Source organism: Ovis canadensis, chromosome 26, assembly GCF_042477335.2.
Source record: "Ovis canadensis isolate MfBH-ARS-UI-01 breed Bighorn chromosome 26, ARS-UI_OviCan_v2, whole genome shotgun sequence".
Taxonomy (NCBI): domain Eukaryota; kingdom Metazoa; phylum Chordata; class Mammalia; order Artiodactyla; family Bovidae; genus Ovis; species Ovis canadensis.
Genome location: NC_091270.1, coordinates 53540838 through 53565531, shown reverse-complemented (window position 1 = coordinate 53565531; position 24694 = coordinate 53540838). Strand labels below are relative to the sequence as shown.

General features: G+C 47.2%; 1 protein-coding gene across 16 annotated transcripts in view; it reads right to left on the bottom strand.

Moving 5' to 3' along the window:
• CSGALNACT1 (chondroitin sulfate N-acetylgalactosaminyltransferase 1) overlaps positions 1–24694 on the bottom strand; it is a 340608-nt gene that overhangs the window by 262744 nt on the left and 53170 nt on the right. Inside the window, exon 1 of one of the 16 annotated variants that reach the window (XM_069572762.1) lies at positions 4340–4626. The exons of the other annotated variants lie outside the window; for them this stretch is intronic. The gene's annotated coding sequence lies outside the window, so the exon portion shown is untranslated. Of the gene's footprint in view, positions 1–4339; positions 4627–24694 lie in introns of those variants that run through there. 16 annotated transcript variants of the gene reach the window in all.

The window sequence follows — 24694 nt, the reverse complement described above, 5'->3', positions numbered from 1 at the left end:
CAGACTGGGTTCACGTGTATGTGTATGTTGTCGGAAGACACTTTATTCTTTTGAGTTAAAAAATAATAATAAATCCCTTAACTAGTGAGGATAATACAGAACTCTCAAGAGAAAGAAACAGGTAACTCAGAGCCTAGAGAATTCTTTGGGCTGGTGGCAGTTTCACAATAAAGTATTATGCTTTTTAAATTGTATCAGATTTTATTAATATATTTCTATTTCAGTTATTATTTATCTTACATCATCTGATTTTGGTTCTAATTAAAGAGTACATCTTTTTCAGATGGAAGGTATTTCTGAACGCTGAAAGAGGGAAAATTAACGATGCAGGAGAGAAGGACCCAGTTTAGAGACGACCCTGAGTGACAGAGCGGGGTGGGAACCCAATACTGGGAGGCCAGGCCTGGTACAGGCACGTGGGTAAGAGAGTGTGTGTTTCAGTGGGGAGGAAATCAGAATTTAGAAGGATAGGTATGGTGGGTTGGTAGTTTTAGCTGAAAGGACAGATTAACTGTCTTCCAAATGGATCCCCTTCAAGTGCAATAAGAAGCCAGATGACCGCTGATATTAAGGAAGGGTGGGAGATGTTGGAGGTTTGAGCAGGAAAAAAAAAAAATGGTGTGGAAAACAGTCATGTTGAAGAGTGAAGGCTCATCTGAACCAGCGAAAATTACCAGGCAGAACTCAGCAGGTGTGTGAGGAGGCTCCTTTGTAGGCAAGCTGGGAAGTCAGAGATGACTGGAATTCTCAAACTGTCTGAAAAACAACCCCACTAAAGAGGCTACCTCAGCCCCTCTATAAACACACTTCCTCAGTCATTTCCTCAGGGACTAATCCCAACTGTTAGGCAATCCCACCAACCTTAACACCCAGCCCTCCGGGGCTCAGGCACTGGCCAGGGGTAGAAAGAGGCGTCTGTGTATTTGCTTTGTGGCCTCAAGGAGACAGGTCGGTGGGGATGAATGAAATACCGACACCGTGGCTCAGTGGTTAAAGCATCTGCCTGCAATGCAGGAGACCTGGGTTCCATCCCTGGGTCAGGAAGATCCCCTGGAGAAGGAAATGGCAACCCACTCCAGTATTCTTGCCTGGAGAATCCCATGGACGGGGAACTCCTCAAAGAACGATCAACAAAGCGGAAACCATCCCAGGAGAAGCTGCACGAAGCGAAGCTTAGAAAGCTCAGCCCCTTTTGTCCTCACAGCTGAGCAGAAACACGCTGTCTGACACAACTGCAAAGCAGGCACCCAACACGGCGGGAAACGAGCCCGCGGCATATCCCTCCGCCCCAACTTATTAAGAAAAGAAGGTCCTAAGAATAGACGTAGTCTAATGTTGCTACTGGTCTCTTTTAGATACACTAATGGTTTAGTTGTACTATAAACTGACTTTTAATGCCCAGAGTTTCCCTAAGTGAATTTTTTTTCATCTAAAAAATAAATGCAAGTCTCACTAGAGCAGTGAAGGAGTTCCCCCTTTACACCACTGATATGTCAGAGGACGGTGGAGGTGGCTTAATCATTTAATGTTCATAAAATGTTTTAAGAACATTAACTACAGGATTCAGACTGAAACAAACCAAATAGGGACACATTTTTGTAAACACATTGTCTCCTTTGGAATATATGGCACAAATACATAATTTAATAGGCCTTTATGCATAAAAATATTGAAAACAATTCAAAGAGGCATTGAGTAAACTAAAAAAAGAAAAGAAGGTCCAAGAAGCTGTACAGGAAAAGGTCAAGAAAAAATGACGAAAGGACTCTAAGACAGCAGAGAGGAATCCAAACTGGTTTCTGCTAAGCTGCTACTGCTAAGTCGCTTCAGTCGTGTCTGACTCTATGCAACCCCATAGACGGCAGCCCACCAGGCTCCCCCGGCCCTGGGATTCTCCAGGCAAGAACACTGGAGTGGGTTGCCATTTCCTTCTCCAATGCATGAAAGTGAAAAGTGAAAGTGAAGTTGCTCAGTCGTGTCCGACTCTTTGTGACCCCGTGGACTGTTGCCTACCAGGCCCCTACGTCCATGGGATTTTCCAGGCAAGAGTACTGGAGTGGGGTGCCATTGCATTCCCCAAACTGGTTTCTGCTGCTGCTGCTGCTAAGTCGCTTCAGTTGTGTCCGACTCTGTGCGACGCCTAGACGGCAGCCCACCAGGCTCCCCCGTCCCTGGGATTCTCCAGGCTGGAAGGCAACAAATCAAAAATCCTAAAAAACACAGAAAAGAAGAAATCCTGTACCTCTTGACGCATGAAGGAGCACTCTCAGAAGATGAAACAGAACTCTCTGGAGTGACAGAGAAGAGCCCCAGATTAAGGGGGGAGGCCCCTGAAAGCACAGAAAGCCCAACAAGGAACAGACAGGAAGAGACTCTTGCATCGACAGCACGGCCAGCTGCAGGGACCACGAGACGACACGGGGAAGCACTCAGGGTCCCGTTACTGCAGGCGGGAAGGCGGCCGGGCCATCGCAAGCTGTCACCATCCCTGTTTTATAGCCGAGGAACAGGCCCATGTGTTACGCAACTGATACAAGAGAAGACAAAGTTCTAAGTTCCGAAAAACAGCAGCTATTCTTCTACCTACTAGAACTCTTAAACGTAAGGAATTCCAGATTGCCGCAAAGCCCGGGAGAAATTCCAGCAATTTAACCTCACGGGCAGATTAATGACATTTTTTCATTTTTCATTTTATTTTTAACTAGAGGATACGTGCCCTACAATATTGTGATGGTTTCTGCCATACATCAACATGAATCAGCCACAGGCATACGTATGTCCCCCTCCGTCTTGGACCTCCCTCCCACCTCCCACCTCATCCCACCCCTCGAGGGTGTCACGGGCTTTGGGGTCCTTGTGTCACCCAGCAAATTCCCACTGGCTATCTGTTTTGCATGTGGTGATGTGTATGTTTCAATGCTACTCTCGTAAATCATCCCACCCTCTCCTTCCCCTGCTGAGCCCAAAAGTCTGTCCTTTACATCTGAGTCTGCTTTGCTGCCCTATGAATAGGTTCATCAGCATCATCTTTCTAGATTCCATGTTTATGTGTTAATATACCATATCTGTCTTTCTCTCTCTGACTTACTCTGTCTAACAGGCTCTAGGTTCATCCGCCTCATGAGAGCTGACTCAAAAGCGTTCCTTTTTATAGCTGAGTAATAAATGCTCCACTGTGTGTGTACCACATCTTTTTTAGCCATTCACCTAGGACATCTAGGGAGCTCCTATGTCTTCACTGTTGTAAGCAGTATTGCAGTGAACACTGGGTACACGTGTCTTTTTCAGTTAAGGTCTTCTCAGGGTGTATGCCCAGTACTGGCATTGCTGGGTCATATGGCAGGTTTACTCCCGGTTTTTTAAGGAATCTCCACACTGTTCTCCATAGTGGCTGTATCAGTTTGCATTCCCACCAACAGTGCAAGAGGGTTCCCTTTTCTCCGCACCCTCTCCAGCATTTACTCTCTGTAGACTTTTAGGGACAAGGGCACTGAGAATGTGGATCCAGTAAGCCCGGCTGCCACCTTTCGTTTCTAAAAAGCTGTGACTTGCTGCTGCTCTTTAAATGTCCTCTCATCATAAGGAGGTCACAAGTAGGAAATCCGACGGGCAGCGGTGGAGCTGAGGGTCCTGGGAACACAGGGGCTCCCCTGCACCCCACCCAGCTCTCTCCCCCAAACAGGTACCGGTACCCAAGTCCCCCGGGAATCAAAACAGTGCTCCTCCATCCAGGCAGGGATGAGAGACGGCGGCAAGGTGGGCTCCCAGGCTTGACTCCAGACAAGGAGCTGTTCAGCTTCATACTCTCTGATCGAGACATCCTCACCCTTAAAAACCAAACAGATGGACTCAAATCACAGCCCTCCAGAGCGCTCACATCAGTTGAGATTTGACTGGGTTTACTCACTGATGTTCAAAGAGCATCTTTCAGATCCAAAATTCTAAAACTAACAGCCACAGTGACCCACACATTTTGTTCTGAAAGTTCATTTCTAAATTAGTTAGTTGAAACTGGGAATGTAGTTCTCTCCAGAAATAATTTCAGAATAGTTAAGTTTCCATGTCAATCTACCCAAGCCTATTAACTTGCAGAACACCAGAATATACTACGACCATAACAACGTCTCCGCTCACTGGAACACAAGAGAGGTTCATCCACCTCCCACCACCCTGCCAACCACAGCCACTGCCACCAAGCGTCAGGGAGAAGGAAATTCTCAGGCAAAAAAAGGCACAGAAAATGAGAGGGCAAGCGAAGTGGGAAGATGGGTAGCAGGTGGGTGTGGGCCCCTTCCACCCCAGCACAGCCCAACGGCAGGGGGATCCCAGGGCCACACACCTCGGGGCAAGTCCAGCAGGCACCATCCTGCACCACCAAGAGGTAGCAGAACCGGGGGACACCGACGTGAGTCATCAGATGGAACAGATGGGGCAATCGGGAAGCGGCCGTGCAGTATCGGGGCCACGAGCCCCCAAGTCCCATGTCAGCTCAGGATACGAGACCCATCTGTGGCCGGAGCAGAACAGACACTTTGCTGAGTCACACTCCGCCAAGGCTCTTGGTGATTTCAAATTCCCCTAGTTCTGTGCATCCCAATCTTGGTCCTGCTGATGCTCCATCACATCGTTTATGATCAGGAATCCTGCCCCATGAGGTCACCAGGCCCTGACGTCCTCCCACAGAGGCCAGTCATGCCAGTGTTTCTGACAAATCAAAAGTCTTCAGGAACCACTCCAAAAATGGGTTGGATGAGGAGTCAAATTCTTTTTTAAAAAGCCTTCCCACAGACCAACAGCAGGCAGCGAGAAGAGATGATGGGAGAGAGACGGAAGATCCCTTTCAAAATGAAAGCAACAAACACTGCCCAGAACTGAACATTAAAACTCTACCAGAAAGACAAACAAATAAAAAACCCACACCAATCGCAAAAAAAGAAAACGGAATAAAGAGAGACTCCACATTTCTGAAAAGCCTGACAATACTAGACAGATTTCAACTCTTTAGAAAATAATCTAAAATTAATCCGGATCCATTCAAATCCTAACAATTTTTTTCTAGAGTTTGGCAAAAATGTTGCCAAACATCACCTGGAATAATGAAATATGTGAGAAAAATCAAGAAACTTAAAAAAAAAAAAGAAGCTATTGAGGGGACAGGGTAAGACTGCACCTTCCAAATATAAAAATATACACTAATGTTCAAGGACTGAGGAAGTAAGAGCCCGGAAATAAACAGGTCTGTCAATGCAACAGAACAGAAAGCAGAGAAACAGATCCAAGTATAAATAATCATTTAATACACAGTCCAAGTAGCATTTCAGATCAGTGGGGCAAGGCAGACTAGTGAAGAAATGGATCTAAGTGTCTGGTGAAAACCTGGAAAAATAATAATAAATTAGATCCCTACAACAAAGCATCACCAGATCAAAGCAGAGACATCACCTTGCCAACAAAGGTCCATCTAGTCAAAGCGATGGCTCTGCCAGTAGTTATATATGGATGTGAGAGCTGGACCATAAAGAAGGCTGAGAATTGATGCTTTCAAATTGTGGTGCTGGAGAAGACTCTTGAGAGTCCCTTGTACTGCAAGGAGATCAAACCAGTCAATCCTAAAGGAAATCAACCCTGAATATTCATTGGTAGGACTAATGCTGAAGCTGAAACTCCAATACTTTGGCCACCTGATGCAAAAGAGCCGAATCATTGGAAAAGACCCTGATGCTGGGAAAGATTGAAGGCAGGACGAGAAGGGGACGACAGAGGAAGAGATGGTTGGATGGCATCACCAACTCAATGACATGAGTTTGAGCAAGCTCCAGGAGATGGTGAAGGACAGAGGAGCCCGACGTGCTGCAGTCCATGGGGTACAAAGAGTCAGAGACGACTTAGCAGCTGAGCAACAAGCACCACCAGGAAACATTCACCAGATCAAACTAGATGTGACAGAGACAAAACATGGAACCACAGAATTCTGAGAAGGCCAGCAAACATCTGCATTATCTCAGGGTGGGAGAGGACTTGTTCCGTTCCCACTGGGTCACTCCCAGGGTTTCCAGGGTCTCAGCTCAGAAGAGGAGCCTCGTCCCCTGGCCCCAGCCCTGCCACCCAGAGCATCCTCCACCCTGCCTCCCTCCCGTGGGCGTGGATGAAGGGTGAGCAGTTGGACCCTCCCTCACCCTGGCCCCGGGGAGGAAGAGCCACTGTTCCAATCTGATCAGGAAGCCTTTTCAAGTGTAAGTTTTTCTGGCCAACTGCCCCCAGAGAGCCCAGAAGGGGAAAAAGGAGCTGTACTTCCAAAGCTCTAGTGATGTGTTATGATTCCTTTTCTTGTTTTAAGCCAATGTTTGCTTTTGTATCGAATACTGCAATTCATTTATATTCTTTTTCTTAAAGAGAAACATTGCAGGGAAGGGGCAGGGAAGCCTGGCATGCTGCAGTCCATGGGGTCGCAAAGAGTCAGAGTTGACTGAGCCACTGAACTGAACAATGCATAAGCTTCCAGGTTCTGCAAGACCTGGACCCAGGCAGCCCAACTCTTTCCTGCAACACCTTGCCCACAGCTCTGCACAAGGACCTCACTGCAGCAGGAACACGGCTGGGAGGAGACCCTTGATGAGAATTCACGAATAACTGCACCTTTATAACGTGGAGTGTAGAGTTACGGTTAGAACCCAGCCTTCAGAATCAGGCAGACCCAGAGCTTCAGTTCCTTTTTATGTAAAATGCGGATTGTAATACCCTGCAAGTCAGGAGGACTGGGTGAGATCGGGTATGCAGAAACATGAAGAACAGCACCTACTCCATGGCAGACATCTGTGGTCTGGCTTCTGAAGACACGAGGCTCCAGAGCTGAAAAGCCACAGCCCTGTTACCTACTCAAGTCCATGATTTTTACCCCTTAGAAAGAAAAAGACTACCTAGAGAGAGCACTCTTATTACTGTGTCCACTGCAACTGTAGACCACGAAGCAGAAAGTCATTGCGATTTTTCAGTTGCTGACACTTCCGGCATATTTCTTACATAAGTCAAAAATGGGAACGTGACCAAAAGAGATACGTATACGACCCTCAGAGAAAAATACAGGTCTCATAAAACGTAAACACCCACACTGGCCTATGGAACTACGAATAATTGCTTCCTTACCTCTGTATAGTACTCTGCAGTTTACAATTTTTACAGTTCAGAGGGCACTTTTACAAGAGTGATCAATCTCACAACAACCCCTTTAGTAGGTGTTCATACCCCGTTTTATAGATAATCACCTGACGCCCTGAAAAGAAACTGTCTGACCAGAACAGTGTTTGGTCCTGGGGCCAACTGCGGGGGGCTTCTAGAAGCCCTCCAAGCCCCAGGCCCTCCTTTGGGCTGCTCCCTCAGGGGGTCCTCTGGGAAGAGGGGGTCTTGGTGAGTCTCTGAGGTCACAGGGAGGAGAAAAAGTCACTCTAAATTCCAGTGGAGGTCACCGGCAGGCAACAGCTTCCACTAACGTGGAAGATTTTTTTTTTCTTTTAAATCTCCGTGTTCTGAGCTTCCCTGGGGGTCCAGTGGTAAAGAATCCGCCTTGCAATACAGGAGACACAGGTTCAGTCCCTGGTCCAGGAAGATCCCACATGCCGTGGAGCAACTAAGCCTGTGCACCCCAACTACTGAGCCCAGGTGCTGCCACTGCTGAAGCCCATCGGCCCAAGAGCCCGTGCTCTGCGACACGAGAAGCCGCCCCAGTGAGCAGCCCCGGCTCCACAGCTGGACAGTAGCCCCCGCTCCCCACAAGCAGAGAAAGCCCATGCACAGCAATGAGGACTCAGCACAGCCATAAATAAACAAATACATAAGTAAAATTGCTTAAAAACTTTAAATGCTAAAAAAAAAAAAACACCATACATCTCCTCTGTTGGGAAACAAAACAGCAGGCAAAGGGCCTTGCCCCGAAGGGCAGGAAAGAGGCCACCACGGCAGGTGAGCCATCCTATAAACAATGCTTTTCTCCAGGTGGGATCCCTCTGTCCTACAGAAAAGGTCGAGCTTTGAGGGTCTCGAGGCAGTGGGAGGCACAGGGCCAGGCGCCCCGTGCTCAGACAACAGAGGAGGAGGTCAGGCACGTAGGTGCGCGGGGACACGCTTTGCACTCAGCGTTGGCTCCTTTCCTTTGCGCTACAGACTCTCCGAGCCACGAAAAAGTAGAAAAAAGAAAAAAAAAAAAAGCTGTGCTGGCCCACCACCAGCATTTCAAACCTGGGCTGAGCACCGTGGGCGCGCGGCCACCCGCTGTCTTGGCACCCAGCAGCCCGACTTCTGTCCCGACTGCCCCGACAGGACAGCCTCGCCCGGCTCACCTGGGCCCACAGAGGCGCACCCATGATAAACACCGCTCAGCGGTGCCTGCTGGACCCAGACCGAGTCCAGTCAAGCCTGTTATCATGGGAAGCGAGGCAGCCTTTCCCAACCCACAAGCTCAGAAGTCTTCTACTTTGTATTCACAGCAGCCAAGACATGCAAGCAACCCAAGTATGCATCTGCAGAGGAATGGGTAAAGAGGACATGGCTCGTATAGACAGTGGGATACTGCTCAGCCACAGAAAAGAATCAAACAATGCCATTTGCAGCAACACGCATCGAGACCTGGAGATGATCACACCAAGTGATAGTGAAAGCCGCTCAGTTGTGTCCGAATCTTTGTGACCCCATGGACTGTACATCCACGGAATTCTCCAGGCTAGAATACTGGAGTGGGTAGCCTATCCCTTCTCCAGGGGATTTTCCCGACCCATGGATCGAACCGGGTCTCCTGCATTGCAGGCAGATTCTTTACCAACGGAGCAATCAGAGAAGCCCCATACTAAGTGAAATAAGTCAGGAAGAGAAAGACAAATACCATACAATATCACTCATATGTGGACTCTAAAATATGGCACAAGTGAATTTATCTACAAAATAGAAACAGACCAGACTTGGGGTTATGGTTGTCAAGAGGGAGGAGGGGACTGGGGGGAGGGAAGCATTGGGGGTTGGGGATTAGCAGATGCAAAGTATTATACTGAGGGTGGATGAACAAGGTCCTCCTGTACAGCACAGAGAGCTATACTCAATATCCTGTGATGAACCACAATGGAGGAGAATATGAAAAGAATATAGATGGGTATAACCAAATCACTTTGCTCTACAGCAGAAACGAAGCTAACACTGCAAATCAACTCTACTGCAATTTTTAAAAAATGTGTTTTAAGTCTTCCATGTAGAAGCCACAGCTAAATGTTCACCAGGGGCTCCTATAGCAGAGTGGCCTATCTCCTGCCAACAGGCAGAGTCTGCAGTCCCCACACCTCCATGCTCTGAGATCCCCAAGGCCGGCAGGAAGGCATCACAGCCCAGGCCACAGCTGGACCCCACCGCCAGCCCTGCACGTGGAGTCTCGGAAGAGGATCCTCCATGCTCCCTCCCTCGCCTCCCCCCATCCCCACCTCCCTCCTCCACGCCCTCCCCTCCCACTCCTTGAACACATGACTCGAAAGCCTCCCACGCCGAGCTCTGCCCAAACTGCCTGTTTGTGTGTAAATAAAAAATGACTGTTGTTTGAGCTGCTATGTTTGGGGAAGGTTTGCCATGTGAGAATAAGTAACCTACACGGGACTGCAGAAAACTCGACTTCTACTTACAAATTCTAAATGAAAGATGGTGGGAACCTCCTATGTATTAAATCCATTACATAAAGTTCAATTCTGTATTCTAGAGATAACTGGAAAACCGAAGGTACAAATTTGCTGGAGTCTGAAGAAAACGGTGTTTTGAAGAAAAGGTCACAAGCAGTTATTTTCTAATAGACCACCTCATATTGATCAGCAATTAATACGCAAATACTTTGAGAAGTGCTTTCTAAAGTAACAGAAAATACACTTTTCCATCCTTTCCTTCCAAAAGGCTGCATGCATTAACTACATTAACAGCCAAATAAAGCTGTTTTTAAGTCTCTATCATCCAAATGAATTATCCACATTGTTATACATTCATCCACCGTTCTAATCTAACCCAGGTGCCAAGATGCTGATTTCTCTACCTTGGGTCCTAACCCACTATTCCTGCACAGGAAACGTGATGGAAGCTTCTACAAATGTGATATATAGGACTATTAAACAGCCAACAGCTCACATTTCTCCTAACTCACAATTTGGCTACAGTTCCCGAAAATGAAAAAATAGAAACCATTTCTAAAACAGCTTTCTCTTTTATAAGCAAAGCCCATTTGTAATAAACTACATGAGATATTCAAATCTGCCTGATCGTAAGAGAGCTGTTTAAAAATACATGTCTGGAATTCACATTTGCAGTTTGCAGATGGAACAATAAAGATACTTGGAATTAATAATTCATACGTGATTTAGATCCAGCAGGAAGGAGGCACATGCTCTCAACCTCTTTCTTCTTCACACCCTGGGTCTTCCTGCGGGCGAGTCAGCTCAGGGACTGACTTGGGAAGTCAGGCCGAGTTTGCGAGTTGTTGTATCCGAGATGGGAGATGAGAATTCAGGACTCTGCGAGGGTCCCTGGGAAGAGTCATAGAGTCCTCCACCAGGGAGACTGATTTTATTACAAAAATATCCTCTGTTATTTTGAAACAAAATGCCAGGCAACAGTCCACACCCTGAGGCAGAAGGGAAGAGGTCTGAGCTCTGTGGCCAATGTCCACACTGCAGGCCCTGGGCCCCTAGGGGTTTCCCAGCCCAGAGGTCAGCCAATCATGTACAGGGCATCCCCCCCAGGCATGTGGAGTGGGATCCCACAGCCCCAAACAACCCAGCCAGCCTCACCTAACAGGGGTACTTGTACCAAAAGTGAAAGTCCACTAACCAATCCAAACAGGACCCAATGTTTGCAGAAATGTAACCCACCAACCAACAAGGCCCTACCATATAGCACAGGGAACTCTACTCAACATTTTGTAATAACCTGTAAGGGGAGAGACTCTGAAGAAGAATAAATAAGTATGATATATATGTAATAGAATCATTGCACTGTACACCTGAAATTAACAAGATATTGTAAATCGGTTGTACTTCAATTTTTCAAAATATGTAACCCATCAATCCACTTTCACCACAGGATAAAATTTAAGATAGAAACTCACTAGAGCTGTGTGTGTGCTCAGTCGTGTTCGATTCTTCGCGACCCTATGGATTGTAGCCCACCAGGCTCCTCTGTCCAAGGGATTCTCCAGGCAAGAATACTGGAGTGAGTTGCCAAACCCTTCTCCAGGCAAGAATACTGGAGTGAGTTGCCAAACCCTCCTCCAGGGGATCTTCCCGACCCAGAGATCGAACTCTAGTCTCTTGCGTCTCCTGCATTGCAGGCGATTCTTTACCCCCTGAGCCACCTGGGAAGTCCCACTAGGGCTATACGACCGAACTATAAACTCCACCGGCCCTGCAGCTCCAACTCCCTAACGATGGATAACAGAGGATATTTTTGTAATAAAATCAGTCTCCCTGGTGGAGGACACTATGACTCTTCCCAGTGACCCTTGCAGAGTCCATCGTTAGGGCATTGGAGCTGCAGGGCCGGATGGTGCCTGATCGTAGTCAAGGGTGGGGCACCAGCAGCTGACCTGCAAAAGGACTCCCCAACACTGCTTCTCAGGCTCGTGGCCTTGAAGTCGTGGCGTGACCTCTCCCAGCCTCAGCTCCTCCTCTGTAGGGCGGACAGAATGACACCTGCCTGTGACTCTGTGAGGAGCACTGATGCGGTGGTTCTCAAAGTGCATCCCGGACCAGCGGCCTCAGCCTCATCTGGAAACCAGTGAGAAACACACATTCTCAGGCCCCACCCAGCCCCGCTGAGTCAGAAACGACTGGGAGCCCGTCAGGCAGGGAAGCTGCCTGAGTTTTAACGAGCCCTGTGGGTGATTCTGATTCATAGCCAGGTCTGAGAACCATGGCCAGGCTGCTCTTTTTACTTATTAACTGCTTTAAAAAAAAAAAAAGAAAGAAACATAAGTATAGTTAATTTACAATGTTGTGTTTGTTTCAAGTGTTTGCTTCAAGTTTGTTTCAAGCAAAGGGATTCAGTTATACCTATTTGTACATATGCTTTTTCAGATTCTTTTCCCATGTAGGTTATTACAAGATACTGAGTAGACGTTCCCTGTGCTATGCAGTAGGTCGTTGTTTATTTTATATACAGTAGTATATATCTGTTCAGACTTCCCAGGTGGTTCAGTGGTAGAGATCCCACCTGCCAATGCAGGAGATGTGGGTTCCATTTCCCTGGAGCAGGAAAATGACAACCCAAACTCCAGTATTCTTGCCTGGAGAATCCCATGGACAGAGGAGCCTGACGGACTACAGTCCATGGAGCTGCAAAAGAATCGGACATGATTTAGCGACTAAATAACAACCACCACAAAGGATCTATTCATCCTGAACTCCTAATTTATGGCCCAGCTGTTCTTAAAGCACTCTGCACAATACCTGGTGTGTTAACAGTTCAACAAGTGACAATTACCACTGTTACAGCCGAACTCAGCTTACTTCGTCCCTTCCCTGAAATGCAGGTGACACACGGTTCTACTAACAGTTGTTAAATTTCCGTGACGATGCCAACCGGGATGGTGATGATAGTGACAGGGAGGCTTAAAGTGGTAGCTTTTCTACCCAGAGTGGCTGGAAGGTGGACAGAGCCCAGAGGACACCCTAGTTCATTGCTGAGAATTTATACGACTAACTCAGAGACTGTCCCCTCTGCAGCCATCCAGAGGGCAGAAAGGCATAAAGGAGCTGCTTATACAGAACTTTGTTAGTTCTGGCTGCCATGGAATTCTCCACCGTCGACCCGGGGGGCTTTGGGGGGCCCTGGTGGAGGGTTGGCTGCTATGCCTTCATGTGGTGGTCGGAATCCAAGATCATCCACAGCCTAAAAAGACGCCACCACCCCCCCACACACACACATACACCCGGCTGAGCTCCCAGTGGGCTGGAGAAGAGGCGCCATCTCCGGCCACGAGGGGCACAAGCCTGGAAGGTCAGAGGAGCCCAATGCCCGGGCCTCGTCACCCTTCGGGGAAGGCTTGCCCGGATGCTCCAACAGGTCCACTGGAGCGAGCAGGAATCCCACCGGGAAAGAGTCTCCCTCCAGCCCAGCCCCTGCCTCTGGCCTACCGCTGGTCCCTTCCCTGCCCTTCTGCTAAAAATCACCTTTTCCAGAGCCATCCGCCAACGGGCTCCAGCCAGGCTGAGGTGGAAGGCAGGGGATTTCTCCCCTGTCCTCTCTGCTTTGGATGGCATCTCCAGCAAGGGCACCAGACAGGCCTTCCCTCCGCTTCCACAGAAGTCTCCATGGGGCTGCAGCTCGTGGCCTCTGGGGACAACCACCACTCCCCCTCAACCCCGACCCCTTTGTTCAGTGGCTTCCTGCTATTGCTCACCTCTGGGTGACTGCATCACCCTCCATTCAGCTTTCAGACCTTTCAAAGACCTTCTTAACTAAGTCCTTGCATCAGCAGGTTCCTAGCTGGCTGCACGGGCCACGACTAAAGCAGCCTCCTCTTTCATCATCAGCCTTGATCGTGCCTTACCTGAGGCCTGCCCAAATGACCCAGCTTCCTTATCAAGATGCTCCTTGGGGCTATCTTCTTCAGTGGGGAGCTCCTGTACAAACCTAGGTCTGGGATCAATTAGATTTGATACCAGCCTTTGCAACTGTGCCCTGACACCAACCCCAGCCCTGATCACTCAGACCTGCTGCCCATCTAACTCGAGCCCCCTTGGAGACTCCCTGGTGGCTCAGATGGTAAACAATTTGCCTGCAATACGGGAGACCTGGGTTCAATCCCTGGGTCTGGAAGACCCCCTGGGGAAGGGAATGGCAGCCCATCCTAGTATTCTTGCCTAGAGAACTCCATGGACAGAGAAGCCTGGTGGGAAACAATCCACATGGTTACATAGAGTCGGACACAACTGAGTGACTGATGCTTTCTCCTTGTATTCGGTAACTAAGCTAACGGGCACACTGAGTTTCTCATCAGATATTTTACGCTTGAAACTCTTTCCAGGAGCAACTAAACACCCACTGCGAACTGATTAGGTTAAACAGGCAAAAGTCAACTTGTAACTTGAGATAACTATGTAACTGGCCCCACACTCACCTGATGTTTTCACAACGTTCTGCTTTCTTTTGGCTGGAAAGATATAGCAGCTGTAGGAACCAGAGTCAGAACACGGTGTTCCAGAAAATGAGGATGCTTCTGGCAACAACCCACATAAATGCAGCAAGTACAGTATTAATGACCAGCCTCGCCTGATGCCTCGTGTTTGGTATAAGAGTTCTACCCCATTACAAGTTCTGCTTCCAAAAGCAATCACTGAATGACCCTTAATGGCCAACCTTTTAGAGCTCCACTCTCTTAATTGATTTCTCAAAAAAGCTCAGTAGTGAAAAAGCCAAACCAGACAACTGCATGTAAGACTATGATGGTGTTGATCTGGGATTGAAGCCAGGACTGGCAAAGGCTGTGACTTTCCAGGGCAGACAAGCACTATATTTATTAGAGTTGCACACTGCACTACAGCTTTTGGAAACATTCAGCTCTTGTCCATGAGAGCTTCTAGAACAGGAAGAGGGTACGGGGTTTCCTTAAATGTTAGGTCAACTGCGAGAAGTCACTGACTACCTTGATACGTGCTTCTGAGCCCTTCCGGAGTGACTCGGCTATTCCCAGTCTGCCCCGAAGCTTGTGCAGGCAGCTGTCTTAAGGAAAAGCACATTAATACAAAGAAGGAAGAAAAGAACAGGCGCAGACGTACACGTTATGTTCTAAAAGAAGCCCCTGCACAAATGGACAAGGTCCCCAGGCGTTTATGCCACGCTACCCAAGCAAAGACACAGGAGCACTGTGTCTGCAAAAGAGCCCCTCCAAGTCAAACAAGCCCAGGAGACCTGACCGAGTGCTTTCAGGCCAGCACAGAGCTCCCATCTCACTGTATTTGCCCAGAGTCTAGTATTAACATCACCTAATGTTGTGCGTGAAGATGTAAAATCCCAAGAAAATACGCCCATAGAAACATCCATGTGAAACTCGGAGCTTTTCCAAAGCGCGCTGCTACTATTTTCTAAAGCCACTGACTTACTTTCAGGTTTCTACAGCTTTGGGAATCATTTAAATCATAACAGCTTAAGTTAAAAAATAAGAACTTGGACTTTTATTATTTTTTCCCACCCCAGTTTCTGGATGACTTCATCTCTGAAAACTTACAAAAGGGAAATTTTTCAGCTAGGAAATGTGAGCGTGTGGGTCTTGTCCTGCGTCTTGCCTTCATTCCACCCCTGTCTAGTCATATGACCATGAGTATATTTCATAATCTCTCTCATCTTTCGTTCTTGTAAACAAGGTGGTTGGCCCCTTCTAGGCCTAAAAATGTTCTGATTACAATGTACAATCAGCTCCAGAGTAATAACCCAAGAAACGCAGTTTTCATTCAAGGTAAATTTGAAGCACGATGAAACAAAAACACCGGCTCTTAGATTTCTAAAACCATTTTGGAAACTATACTGCAGCCTAGGGCGGAGATTAATAATATAAGAGAAACAACAAGAAAGAGACCAAGGAATGTGTGTGATTTAGAATCGTTTCCAAAAGTTACTATGTCTCACATGATGTAATGCACACTATTTTTTTCATAAATTTGCAGTCAAAAGCTTTTTCCTCTGCTTCAGAAGAGTTTGCAATATTTCTCAATGACAGCATGTGAGGAAGAGAAAAATCAAATATTACACTACGTGAGCTTTCATCCTGTCACAAAGCCATTAGAGCTAAGGAAAAACGGTGGCATTGTTTAGTTTTATTTAGAGTTTCTTCTAAACAAAATGAAAAATGAACAGAAAAACACTCTGAATATAAATTTTTAAAGACTTCAGGGATTCAAGAGCAATAGCAAATATACATGCATATATATATATATATATATATATATATGTTGACATAGGCCTATAAATAGTCCCTTCTTCTATATGTACATAGGATTGTATGTGGCTCCTACCAAGTTTTCCTTTTCACACTGGCATCACGAGTAATTTAGATATCCTGCATTCCCAGGTCACTGTCATCAGGAATTTAGGGCCTGCCTATGTGAAAAAGATTCTGTCTCCCACTCAAACTATATACAATCTGTCCTGAATGCTACTGACTGACCCCCGTTGAGCTGAGTGAGGCATGACACTGTGCCCCATATTGTTTAAGTCACTTGTTCTCAAACCAGCCAACCAGGTACTACCTTACATTAGCTCTAGGAGCAGGAGAAAGAACAATCACATGTGTTTAGCACTTCAGGTCCAGAACTTCACAAACTGCACCCCATCCAATCAGACAAATGTGCCCTAAATACCTCAGTTTTTAATCCCCTCTCCTACCATAATACATGATGAGATAACAGTAACACTGCTATTTAAATAGAACTTTGACCAGGGGTCAGCAATCAAAGGCTGGAGCATATAATTTTAGCTTCTGCAGGCCACGAAGCAAAAGTGAGGCTATTATGTAGGTAACTTACATAACAAGGGAACACACACAAATATTCTCAAATTTGTTACCGATCAAATTCTAAAGACAGTAACACCAACTGTCTATAACAGATCTCCAAACAAGGAAGAACAGAAATCTTGGGAGATTTGCGTTTTATCTAATTGGCTTTCATCTCCAAAAGCCAAGGCTCCCTATCACCACCCTTACTGCAAATATTCATCTGTGAATTCTTAGCTGGTAGGCAATGCAGAAACAGGCAGCAGGCCAGATCTGCCTGTGGCTGGCTGACCCCTGCTTTACAACTTACCCACAACTTACCCAGAATGTTTTCACTCATCATTCACTCCGCTCATTTTCATTATATGCCTTCAGGGATTCTTTTTTTAAAAATTTGATGAGTATGTACCATGTGCCTTACTGGACCACAGGGATACAGACGTTTCCATCTTTTCTGGATACATGCCTAGGAGTGGGATTATTGGATCATATGGTAGTCGTATTTTTAGTTTTTTAAGGCACCTCCATACTGTTCTCGGCAGTGGCTGCACCAATTTACGTTCCCACAAACAGTGGAGGTGGGGGTTCCCTTTTCTCCACACCCTCTCCAGCATTTATGATTTGTGGACTTTTTGATGTTGGCCATTCGGATCTGGGGAAGGAAATGGCAACCCACTCCAGGATTCTTGCCTGCAGAGTCCCATTGGACAGAGAGAAGCCTGGAGGGCTACAGTCCAGGCGGTCGCGAGAGTCGGACATGACTGAAGTGACAGTGTGGTGCAGCATTCCGACCTGTGTGAGATGCTGTCTCATGGTAGTTCTCATTTTTATTTCTCTAATAATTAGTGATGTCAAGCATCTTTTCTTGTGCCTTTTGGCCATCTGTATGTCTTCTCTGGAGAAATGTCCATTTAGATCTTCTGCCCATTTTTGACTGGGTGGTTTGTTTTCTTGATATTGAGCTGTATAAGCTGTTTGTGTATTCTGGCGGTTAAAGCCTTCCATTTGCATCATTTGCAAATATTTTCTCCCATTCCATAGACTGTCTTTTTGATTTGTTTATGGTTTTCTCTGCTGTGCAAAAGCTTTTAAATTTAATTAGGTCCCATTTGTTTATTTCTGCTTTTGTTTCCATTACTCTGGGAGACAGATCCAAAAATATTGCTGTGATTTATGTCAAAGAGTGTTCTGCCTTTGCTTTCCTCAAGGAGTTTCATAGTATCTGGTCTTAACACTTAGGTCTTTAATCCATTTTGAGTTTATTTTTGTACATGATGATAGAGAGTGTTCTAACTTCTTCTACATGGAGCTGTCCAGTTTTCCCAGCACATTTATTAAAGAGATTGACTTTTCTCTATTGCATATTCCTTTCTCCTCTGCTGTAAATTAATTACCCATTAATCAGTTCAGTTCAGTTCAGTTCAGTTGCTCAGTCGTGTCCGACTCTTTGCGACCCCATGAATCGCAGCATGCCAGGCCTCCCTGTCCATCACCATCTCCCAGAATTCACCCAGACTCATGTCCATCGAGTCCACAATGCCATCCAGCCATCTCATCCTCTGTCGTCACCTTCTCCTCCTGCCCCTAATCCATCCCAGCATCAGAGTCTTTTCCAATGAGTCAACTCTTCGCATGAGGTGGCCAAAGTACTGGAGCTTCAGCTTTAGCATCATTCCTTCCAAAGAACACCCAGGGCTGATCTCCTTTAGAATGGACTGGCTGGATCTCCTTGCAGTCCAAGGGACTCTCAAGAGTCTTCTCCAACACCACAGTTCAAAAGCATCAATTCTTCGGCGCTCAGCCTTCTTCACAGTCCAACTCTCACATCCATACATGACCACTGGAAAAACCATAGCCTTGACTACACGGACCTTAGTCAGCAAAGTAATGTCTCTGCTTTTGAATATACTGTCTAGGTTGGTCATAACTTTTCTCCCAAGGAATGAGTGGGTTTATATCTGGGCTTTCTATTTTTTCCCACTTGGGTCTGTTTTTGTGGCAATAGCCATACTGTTTTGACAACTGAAGCTTTATAGTATAGTCTGAAGTCAGGGAGTATGATTCCTCCAGTTCTGCTCTTTCTCAGGATTGTTCTGACTATTCAGGGTTTTTTGAGTTTCCATACAAATTTTCATTTTTTTGTTCCAGTTCTGTGAAAAACGTCATTGGTAATTTGATTGGAAATGCACTGAATCTGCAGACTGCCTTGGGTAGTATAGTCATTTTGACAATATTGATTCTTCCAACCCCAGAACAGGATATGTCCCTCTATCTGTTTGTGTCATCTTTGGTTCCTTTCAGAGTGTCTTACAGTTTTGGGGAGTATAGGTCGTTTGCCTCCTTAGGTAGGTTTATTCATGGGTATTTTATTCTTTTTGATGGTATGGTTAATAGGATTGTTTCCTTAATTTCTGTCTGATATTTCATAATAGTCTATGGAAGCACAACAGATTTCTATTAATTTTGCATCCTGCAACTTTATCAAACTTATTGATGAGCTCTGGCAGTTTTTTGGTAGTGTCTTTAGGATTTTCTACATGTAGTATCATGTCATCTGCAAACAGTGACAGCTTTACTTCTTCCTTCCCAATCTGGATTCCTTTTGTTCCTTTTTCTTGTCTGATTGCTGTGCACCAAAGACATAAACGGGACTAAGGGCTTCCTGCGTACTTGGAAGAGAGCGTACAAATGCCATCACAGAGATGTGTGTGAGTCAGGCGGGGGCCGGGCAGCCCAGGAGGAAGCAGCCACCTCTGTCTGAGCAGCCAGCGCTGCCACAGTGGTTCAGAGCCTGAAGTCTGGAGCGAGACTGCCTATCCTCAGATCGCTACTAGCCTCCAGCCAGCAGTGTGACCCTGAGCATGACACTTAACCTCTGTGCCTGCTTCCCAGCTGTAAAGTGAGGGTGATAATATTGGTGCTTACCTACAGGCTGTTTTGAGGACTCAGCAAATTAATTCCTGCAGAGGACGGATGGCAGTGATGGAGCAGGCAGGACGAGCACGCAAGTGCTGACCACTCTCCTTAGGACAGAGGCCATTAGGATGCAGCTGAGTCATAAAGGGTGAGCGGGAATCTCCCAGTAAGACAAGGTGGGGAGAGAGCTCCCGGCAGAGAAAAACACATCCAAACACACACCAGGGTGAAAAGCAACCCTGAGCGCTTTGCTGTAGCTCAGAAGGGAAGGGGTTGGTGGGCAGGGGGTGAGGACGGTGGGAAGAGATGGCAGAGGCTTGTGGGTGCCATTCACAGGAACTGGTCTTGATCTCTGAGCCAGGGGGCACGGGTTCTAAGCCGCTGAGAGCAGCGGCACTGGGGGAGGGGTGCAGGGTCTGGTGGCAGAGCAGAGGATGCCTGGGAGGGGGCAGCTGAAGTGAAGTGTTAGTCGCTCAGTCACGCCCAATGCTGCGACCCCATGGACTGTAGCCCACCAGGCTCCTCCATCCATGGGACTTCCCAGGCAAGAGTACTGCAGCGGGTTGCCATTTCCTCCTCCAGGGGATCTTCCCAACCCAGGAATCAAACCCGGGGCTCTTGCATTGGCAGGCATTCTTTACCACTGAGCCACCAGGGAAGCCAGGACGGGGACAAAGTGACGGAATGGAGCTAAGACAACAGTGACAAGGAGAGGCGACCCCAGCCCGAAAAAGGAAGCGGTGGTGAGGATGTAGAGGTGAGGACGTGGGAGCTAGGCAGAAGCTCAGGGACCCTCGGTGGGTCACCAGGGAGAGGGACCGCAGGGAGTCCCCAGTGACAGCCAGATCAAAAAGGTGCATGGAGGGATTTACTGATGGCCAGATAGGCACTCCGGGGGAGGAGGAGGAACACAGGGAAGGGTCCAGACACAGCAGTGACCCAGGTGAGACCCTGGGGCCACGGGGCGGGGGAGCGGCCACACCCTGCAAGGCAATTCTCCAGGTTCTCAACAGGCTGGCCAGCGGAGGCGGGGATAAGGAGCTCGCTTATCTCCAGGGACACGCTGACCGGGAGGACCACAGGAGGGAGCTGGAAAGAGGGGCCTGGAGTTCAGAAGGCGAAGTCCAGACACACAGACCCAAGGGTCATCCGAAAATGCGTGATAGGGGTGTCCCCTGCCCGCCCCCTGGAGAGAGGAGGACTAGCGGAAGGGGAGAGAGAGGGTGCTCAAAGAGGACTCTCTGAAGGACACGCGAAACCAGAGGGAAGCGGTGTCCCAGGAAGCCAGGGAGAAGACCTTGAACAGAGCGGAAAACACGGCCAGATGCTGAGGAGGCTCAGAGAGGATGAGGCCCCGAGCTGTCCAGACTCGGCGAGCAGCGTGCCCACGAGAGCTGAGGGCAGCCTGAACTTCCCAAGGGAAACACAGGAGGTCATGGGTGGCAGCGGAAGGGAGCAGTGGGAATCCCACTTCCCGGTATTTATTCAAAGGAGATGAAGCCGGTGTCTTGAAGAGACAGCTGCCTCCCAGGCTCAGTGCAGGATTACTCAACACAGTCAAGACCGGGATACGGCCTAAGCGTCCATCCGGGAGGAGTGGACACGAGCCTCAAGGGCCATGTGTGCAGATACAGACAAGCAGATCTTAGGCAGCATGAGAAAGAAGGAAAGGCTGCCTCTGCCACAGCGTGGACGGCCCTTGAGGGTGTTATGCGAAGGGAAACAGGCCAAAGACATTAAGTACCTTGTGTTTTCACTTATACGCAGACTTTTACAAGTCAAACTCAGAAGAACAGAGCATAGAAGGGTGATTGCCAGGGACCAGTGGGGATAGGGTGGGGGAGTGGGGGCATGACGGGGAGATGGTGCTCAAAGGTACAAACTCCCAAACTGCAAACGTAAGATGCATAGATTCCAGGGACCTGACGTACATCATGGTGACTATCACTGACTGTATGCTTTATTCCAAAATTGTCAAGAGAGTGGATCTTAAACGTTGTAACAGAAAAACAGCAATCTGAGGGGATGGAGGTGTCAGCCTATCTTATCCTGGCAAGCATGTTGCAGTACGCAGCAGTCACTACGCTGTAGCCTTAAACCTGCATGAGTTACAGGTCAATACCATCTCAGTAGAGCTGGGAAGAAACTTCAGGCTTTCTGGGGAGTTAGGGAGAGCCGAGTGTAAATGTCTAGTCCAATGAGGTGGCCACAGTTATGTTACAGCCAGATATTTGCCCGAAGTCCCTCAACTAGAACGTGGGAAAGTTGAAATTCTCTTCCATGAGTTCTAGCTCCAAGACCAACGCCCTTTCCACTGTGACGCTTTGGAAACATTGTGTTTGGGGTCAGGATGTAGGAGGCAATCTACAGCTAGGAACAATGGTGCTATTAACAACGATGCGCTTGGTTAACACTTTTAGCTTTTCCAGGGCCATAAAATGAGTATCTGAATGGACTTTATCTCATCAACATCTATACAACCCCTCCGCTCTGGCAATTATGCCGAGTGGAAAATGAAATTGAAGCTCTCACAGTCAGTAACTTGCCGAAGCATTAAGCAGAGAAGCAGTGATTCAAAAGGAAGTTAACTGGAAGCACTACTCACACCTCACTCCTGTTAGGAGGGCTACCATCAAAAGTACAGAAAACAAGTGTTGCTGAGGGTGTGGAGAAACTGTTAACCTTTGTGGGTCGTGGTAGGAATGCAGACTAGTGGAGCCACCATGCATAACAGTATAGCTGTGCTTCAAAAATTAAAAACAGATCTAGCAATTCTGCTTTAGGATATATACCCAAGAGAATCGACAGCAGAGCCTCAAAGAAATATCTGCACATTCATGTTCCCGGCATCACTATCTGTAACAGCCAAAAGGTGGAAGCAACCCCAGCATCCATCGACAAAAGAACCAATAAACAAAATGTGGTGTAGGCAATGGAATATTACTCAGCCTCTATAAGGGAAGGAGATTTTGACACATGCTGTTACCATGAATGAACCCTGAAAACATTCCTGGTGCAGGAAGCCACTCACAAATGGACACACGCTGTATGAACCCAGTTATCTGAGTTAACTGAAGGCGTCAAGATTACACAGACAAAGGAGAAGGTGGGTTGCCTCGGGCTGGGGAGGGGGAGGGAAGGCGCAGGTATTGTTTACCAGACACAGGGGTTCAGTCGGAGAAGATGACAAAGTTCTGCAGACGGATGGTGGTGATGGTGACACCATGTGAATGTGCTCAGCACCACTGAACCGCACACTGGAAATGGTGAAGGCGGTGAATTTTATGTTACGGGAACTTCCCCACCACACAAACAGCCTACGCTAAATATGTTAAATATTGTTAAATAATGTTAAATATTTTTATTTATTTATTTTTATCTGGGGGGCTGTGCTGGGTGTTCGTGGCTGTGTGTGCACTGCACCAAGCAGGGGCTACTCTCCAGCGGCCGTGTTCAGGCTTCCTCTTGCAGCTCTAGGGCTGGAGCACTCAGCAGTTGTGGCACACAGGCTTCGTGACCTCATGGCACATGGGATCCTCCCGGACCAGGGATCGAACCCCTGTCCTCTGCACTGGCAGGCGGATTCTGAACCACTGGACCACCAGGGAAGTCCCTAGGTTATCTTTTCAGTCATATAAATCGGTTACTCTCTGAGCCTAGAGCTGAAACCTCCTATTTCCGGACACGGATCTTACTAAACAGGGCTCACGGACCTGCTTTCAACGATGACTCAGACTTGAGGTTCGGCAGGTCCTCGCAACCCACTGCTGTGGTCCCTCTTTACGTGTAACTCTGGCCCAACAGTCTTTCTTATCTACAGAATCAGGCGAATTAGCCTCCTTCTTTGTATCTCCTATGATATGTGGACAGTTTCTATGTCACCGTCAGCCTGACTATAGTATAGAAACATGATAGGCAGGAGTCGGACCAAATGACAAAGGCTCCTCACCATCAGGGGGCACCGTTCGTTATGCGACCCACAGAGTGGATCTTCGGTAAAAACTACGACTCCCGCCTACACCTATACTGACAATTCTTTGAGCTGAAAAACAGCCTACGTTCCCATCTCTTTCTGTAATTGCCTTTTCTATTTTGAACAAACTTCTTACAAGCAAAAACTTTTAAATGCTAAAAACTTAACTGATTAGACTACTGGAAGCTGTCGATTTGGGAGACAGCGATCAACTGCTAACACAGAAACAGACAAAATTATTTTAAGCCCTTGAGGTAGCTTTCTTGCAGTGAGGTCCCACTGTGGCAGAGACCACCAGTTGCCCATACAATATCCACCCTTCTGTTTTTTCTTGGCAACGGAACATCTATATTTTGAGGGGAGTAAAGTGCCTGGAGTAACAGGCAAATCTGACTTCCTACTTTTGCATTCCAGTCCCCTATAATGAAAAGGACATCTCTTGGGGGTGTTAGTTCTAAAAGGTCTTGTAGGTCTTCATAGAACCATTCAGCTTCAGCTTCTTCAGTGTTACTGGTTCAGGCATAGACTTGGATTACTGTGATATTGAATGGTTTGCCTTGGAAACAAACAGAGATCATTCTGTCGTTTTTGAGATTGCATCCAAGTACTGCATTTTGGACTCTTTTGTTGACCATGATGGCTACTCCATTTCTTCTAAGGGATTCCTGCCCACAGTAGTAGATATAATGGTCACCTGAGTTAAATTCACCCATTCCAGAAAACAACAGAATGGGAAAGGCTAGAGATCTCTTTAAGAAAATTAGAGATACCAAGGGAGCATTTCATGCAAAGATGGGCTCGATAAAGGACAGAAATGTTATGGACCTAACAGAAGCAAAAGATATTAAGAAGAGGTGGCAAGAATACACAGACGAACTGTACAAAAAAAGACCTTCACGACCAAGATAATCATGATGGTGTGATCACTCACCTAGAGCCAGACATCCTGGAATGTGAAGTCAGGTGGGCTTAGAAAGCATCACTACGAAAAAAGCTAGTGGAGGTGAAAGTGCTGTACTCAATATGCCAGCAAATTTGGAAAACTCAGCAGTGGCCACAGGACTGGAAAAGGTCCATTTTCATTCCAATCCCAAAGAAAGGCAATGCCAAAGAATGCTCAAACTACCGCACAATTGCACTCATCTCACATGCTAGTAAAGTAACGCTCAAAATTCTCCAAGCCAGGCTTCAGCAATACGTGAACTGTGAACTTCCTGATGTTCAAGCTGGTTTTAGAAAAGGCAGACGAACCAGAGATCAAATGGCCAACATCCACTGGATCATTGAAAAAGCAAGAGAGTCCC